Source organism: Psammomys obesus, unplaced genomic scaffold, assembly GCF_907164565.1.
Source record: "Psammomys obesus unplaced genomic scaffold, mPsaObe1.curated_primary_1811, whole genome shotgun sequence".
NCBI classification, from domain to species: Eukaryota; Metazoa; Chordata; class Mammalia; order Rodentia; family Muridae; genus Psammomys; species Psammomys obesus.
In genome coordinates, this window is record NW_026596244.1 from 13042758 (window position 1) to 13048757 (window position 6000).

The window sequence follows — 6000 nt, forward strand, 5'->3', positions numbered from 1 at the left end:
TCACTGAGGATATGTCCTTGGAGAACGTTATGACATTCTGGGTCCCCTCATCTTTTGACCCTGGCCATGAGATGATGGTTAGTTTGGCTCCCTACGAGCTCCTGTCACTCGAAACCAACAACCACGTCACAGACTGACACACCCTCAAGCGTAAGCCAAGCGAGCATTTCTGTGTGGGGGCCGGTCATTTAGAGAGCTGGGAATCGCGGCGGGGCTGGCTGGCATGTGCTACCACTTACCTCAGTTCTCTCAAGAGACACATGCGCATGGACGCTGCCATGTGCTGTTCTGTTTATCACCAGTTATTACTGTTAATCTCTTACTCTGCCTAACTCACAAACTGAATTTTGGTATAGGTGTGTCTGCAGAAGAAAATGCTCAGTATACGCGAGTCTCAGCACTATCTGCAGCTCCTCATGTCCTTCGCGGCTCTTGGGGTCCATGCCTCCCGGACCAGGGAGCACTACTTTAGGGGAGAGAATATCTTTCTTTTTGCCAGATTCAATGATATCACATAGAGTCTAGATTTGTGTTCTTGGAAATCAAAGTTACAGTGGGAGAGAAAGACCTTGTTTGTCACGTTTTAAACTTGGATTTTAAATTAATTAGATGCAATTAGCATAAGTTAATTACACATAAGGCAGAGGTCTTAGAAGTGTGTTCTGAGGAACCTACGAGTCTATGGAGATCTTTTGGGTATTTTGCAAATCCTTGATGTAAAATGCTATATGCTATTAAATGTAAATGAATAATGTATATTCAATAATCAGTGTGTTGCTTTGCCTGTCACTCTAGCTTTGTGTGTGTGCCAGGGTACTGGAGTAAGGTTGTCTCTGCTCTCACCAGTAAGGGAAAACTATCCCGAGTTTGAAAAGCAAAAAATGGAAACCTACACTATTACATTTGCAGGTGCTCATCAGTGGGGCTGGGGTGTCCATCAGCACTGCACAATCAAAGCTAAATATAAAGCAAATTGGATACTTGGGCTTGATACAGCTGTGATTTACATCTAAATCCCCTTTTAAATTGTGCGTCTCCGTGATTCTCTATCATTACCTACTTTGGTGCCTTATAAATGAAAGTTATGAATTAAAGCTTATAAAAATAAATGTTTAAGAATAATTCATCAGTGTTAGTCCATTTTATGTGTCACTATATCACAACGCTGACTGCTTCAAAGAAACCCGTCTCAAACAGCTGAAGAAGAGTTTGCCATGACTCATGAAAAGAAAGGTCAGAGCTGGTAAACTTGCTGGTTCGGCAGCATCAGAGAAGGCCCAGACTCCCCTCAACCCTGTTTTGCCTTTCTTGGTTGTTATCTTTTGGTTAACTGCTGATAAGCTGGCACAATGGTTACCACAGTTCCCAGCATCCTGCGAATACATGGGAACAACCAAAGAAAGAAAACGTAAACTATCTCTTCTTAATAGCGAAGGGGTTTCCCCCAGAAGTGCTTGAGCAAGGGTCCCAGGCAGCTCAGTCTCCAGAACCGTGGCCCACGGATGCCTGCAGAGAACCACCTCCCCTTAACCCCGCCTTCCCTAAATTATTGGCTGTGGAAGACAGACCATGGATAAAATCTGGGGATATAGTGGGGAAAGACTGACGCTCCGCTCACATTGCTTCCTAGAATTTGGGTTCCTTGTATGAATCAGCTGAAGCCATTTTGCATCTTTTGTTTGTTTTTTTTGAGACAGGGTTTCTATGTTTAGCCTCGCTGTCCTGGAACTTGCTTTGTAGACTAGGCTGGCCTTGAACTCACTTCCATCCACTTGCCTCTGCCTCCCAAGAGCTGGGACTAGAGGCATGTGTTACCATGCCCAGCGACCATTTTTCATTTTGCTTCTTAAAAAAAAAAAAAGAAAGAAAAAAAATATATATATATACAGTTGGAAGGCTGGAAAGATGGCTCGGAGGTTTAGAGCATTTCCGGAGAAGGCCAGTTCCTAGCACCCATGTCAGGCAGCTCTGACATAACCTAGCTTACACAGTCACCCCAGACACACGTGCGCACAGTCCCATGCACATGTAAGTTAGAAACAAACTAAATCTTTAAAGAATAATTGCTGTTTTGCTGCTGGCCCCACGGGCTAGTGAAACTGTGGGGGAGCATGTGTGGGGTCTTTGAGAATTGACAGAGGGTTTGCTTTATTTATTTGTTTATTTATTTTTGCCTCAAGCATGTATACCTCAAAGGACTAAGGGACAGGGCAAATCAGCAGCCACCAGTACCCCAAGCCAGTGGCTTCAAGTCCTTTGTCTTGAGAATTTGAAGAATGAATTACTCAGACAACAGAAAGAGCTTTTAGAAAGGGGTTTATTACAGGATTCCAGATGGGAGCTCAAGATGAAGAAAGCAGGCAGGAGCAGGTCCCAGGAGACCGGACCACAGGCTCATGATAAAGGCCGGGGTGTGTCCTGGGGGCGCTCAGTCCAGTTGGGTCACCTCTGAAGCGTCCATGCGCCCCTTTCATTTCAGTCACACCTTCACTGCAGCTTCTGGACCATGTAGCTCACGTAGCGGTAAAAATGGAGAGGAAAGCCGGCAGGGAGCAGAGCCCCCTCCCAACCCCTATCCCAGGATTTCTGGACTTTGGTGAGGACAGACAAAGGGAGTTTGCACTAAGGATACCCATTAAGGCTTGCTTTTGTATCCACAAACCCATCCAGTCCTCAAACTATGGGAGAATCACGGGCTGCAATATCTCCTTGCTCGTTGGTCTTCCAGGAAAAATCTTAGAAAAAACAGTCAGTCTTAGGTGTTGCTCTGGACTCACCGACCTAGAGTCTCCTGAAGTAGGTAAAAAGTTTCAAGTTTGGGGTTCAAGATGGACATGAGATAGGTTGTCCTTTTGGGTGAGAAATTTATTAGGAGAGTTACTAACGCCTCAGATGGACAGACAGTGGTGTGGTGTGGGTTCTGAGGAGAGACCAGGCCAGTGTGGCAGGATGAGGGTCCCTTCTAGGCTTCAGAGGAAGAGGGTATTATTTGACCCAGGGTTGTCTGGGAGCAACCAGGGGATGAAGGCTCTGGATAATGGATGGGCCTCTCTCCTGCTTGGCCTTACTGGGCATTGCATCGCAGGGAGGCAAGAATCTAGAGTTAGAAAGTAATTTTAGTTCCACAAACCATTTCATTTCAGGTTTTAGTATTGCCGTAGTTCAACAGAGCACAGCCGCTGTAGTGTCTGGGCACTTACCTTTTCAAAAAGTAACTTGGTATTCTTGCTGCTTCAGGAGGCTGTGAGTTTTCTGTCAGGGCTGCAATTGGGGGCAGGGGGCAGGTTGCCCAGGGGTGCACGGTTAGGACCTGGGCTTTGTACGGAAGAGAAACCACCACTGCTATAATTGCTCTCAATGCTGGGAAGTGGTGATGGACAAGCGATGGGCATTAATCTGAGCAGCTGGATAGAAGACAGGACTGAGCAGAAGAGAGAAGCAATGAACAGGACCAGGTTCCTAATTAAAGTGAAGGGCGGGTCTGAAGGGATTCCTAGGTGTCTACCTTGGCTGACCGCCCCTCGGCAGGCCGCTTTTCCGTCATGGTGTTCTGACTTGAGAAAGGTGGCTTGCAGATTTGAAACACCTCTACCTGTCCAGCCAAGCTGCTTCTTAACTAACCTCTTCTCCCACTCGTCCTGGTGCCCTCTGAGCTTGAACTTTCCAGATTGCCTGCTCTCATCATTTCCCCGCCGCCACTGTTCAGACTGGCAGTTCACGTTCCATCAGAGAAGCCTTGTCACAAATAACCAAGTCTCCTCTCTAACTTGGTCTGGCAGCATCTGTCTGCAGGAAAGAGGAATAAAGCAAGTCAGTGGATCTGGGAGGAATGTCCCCCACAAGGGGAGGGCTCCGGACAGCCTGGTAGGGTTTGAACAAAATGGGAATGATTAAATGAAGAAAACAAAGAGAAATAAGGACTAGGATGGGCCCAGATGACAGGTGAATTCTCCAGATGCTTTCTTGCCTGCTCAACTTTGTTCCATTACATTTGTTATATGTAAAATAAATTCTGATGTTTTGTTTAGACAGGATTGAGGACCGAGTGACCAGTAGGAGGGGTTTCAAATGGAAATCCTTGAATATTGGGGTTTTAAGGAACAGTCTTTTTAAAAACTACCCAGGAAACACTCAGATAAAATTACCTCTCCCCTCCCCATCCCCAGAAGTATTTTGACTGCTTCCGTTCTTTACAAGACGGCTAGGTCAACACCAGCTCTCTTCCCCTTGTGAACACCTGTATATGCCTCTTCATTGCTGTACCTCCTGAAATCCAGCTTGTAATTAGTCTATGTGAGGTGAGCCCAGGAACCCACTGGGAAGAAGATGTCTGTGTTTAAAAATTGGGGGGCAGGTTTTGTTTTGTTAAGTGGCCTGTTTAATGTTGTTTTGTTTTGATTCAACAACAATAGCAGAAATAAGCTACTCTATGAAGCTACCACAACGCATGAGTGACTTTGAAGCAATTTTGAGGAAAAGAAGCCAGATCTCCAAAACGAGGGTCTATGGGGAATACTTCCATTTTTATAGAAGTTTATGGGATGCAAACTAACCTGTTGGACCAAACAGAAGCAGAGTGGGTAGGCGAATGAGTGGGCTGGAAGAACCAGGAGAACGGAGAGCCGGTGTGTGACCGCAGAGAAGCTCACTGCGGTGAAAGTTTCACCGGTGTATACGTATGTCACGTTTCACCTTCTTGGGCGACTTGCTGTGGGCTTTGAGTCCGTGTAAATACAGAGAAACAGGAGAGGAAAAGAGATCAACTCATTTCAATAGGAACTTTGAACACACAGTACTAGTTACCTCAGGAGCAAGGTTTTCTGTCGTTCTCCAGCTCTCTTGCAGGTCCCTCTTTCCATGCTATCCCTCCAAGTCATGTCAGCAGGCTCTGTTTACCGGGCATTTGGGCATAACGAGGCCTCCAGAGGCACTGGCAGAAAAGGCTGTGGAATTCATCTTTTCTGTGTGGCTCGGTTCTCGTTGGAGCTGCTCCGGCGGGTGAGCCAGCATTTAAGGCAGCGGGGCCTCTGCGCCTGCGCCTCCACGCCTAGCTGCCCTTTCTGCTGCCCCTTCTTACCTCAGTGCTTGAAGCTCTGCTGAGCAGAGCTGACAGCAGCTCTGGGGCAGACTCAGCAAGAGCTCAGACGATGGGGAGGAGACAGACTCCTCGGCAGAGAGCGCTGCAGGCAGACGGAGGCCAGCTGAAGGGGCTCACATCAGGGAGAAGATGACAGTGAGGGCAGGCGGGGTGCCCAGGGCCGCCTTCCTCATCTCTGCCAGCCTTCCTACGGCATCAGTACTGGCGCTTCGGATACCGGGAGCGGTTCCGCTCAGGGCTGATCGCAGGGCTCACTGCAGCTCCCCAGTTTCCACGGTTTTCTTTCCGTACTTGAGTTACCAGAGACCAACAGATCAGAAATACCAAATGCAAAAACCCCAGATATAATTCCTAAGTTTTAAACTGCATCCTATTCTGAGTGGCGTGGGGAAATACTTTTTGTTGTTGAGACAGGACCTTCCTTACTCTGTAGGCCAGGCTGGCTAGAACTCACCATCCTCCTGCCGTAGCTGCTGAGCGCTGGGACTGTGTGGGTGCGCCACCACGCCTACCCTGCGCTCGCTGAGATCCACAGTTCCCATCCTAGGACATGAGTCACCTACGTCCAGGTGTCCGTCCATACCGCATGCTACCTGTTAGCCTCTTAGCAGCTCCGTCAGTTATCAAATCGGCTGACCTGTAGTCGGTCAACGCTGCCCGACTTTTTACAGTTATTCTCTTACGATGAGCTGCTGTTGTCAAGCTCCTGCCAGGACTCACTTGTACATTAGACATCACCATAGGGATAGTACGTAGAGGGAAGACAGCAAATATTTGGTTCGGTATTGCTTGCAGTCTCAGGATTCAGTGGGAGCTGCAGAAGGCATACCCTTAGAAAAGGGGAGACTGTTACTTAGGGCTAGGAGCAAGACATCAGTTAGTATATCTGAAGAGTAGGCAGA

General features: G+C 47.6%; 1 pseudogene; it reads right to left on the minus strand.

The window, feature by feature from the left end:
* LOC129668536 (glyceraldehyde-3-phosphate dehydrogenase-like) overlaps positions 1-3544 on the minus strand; it is a 71365-nt pseudogene extending 67821 nt beyond the window's left edge.
* Positions 3545-6000: the final 2456 nt, after the last annotated feature.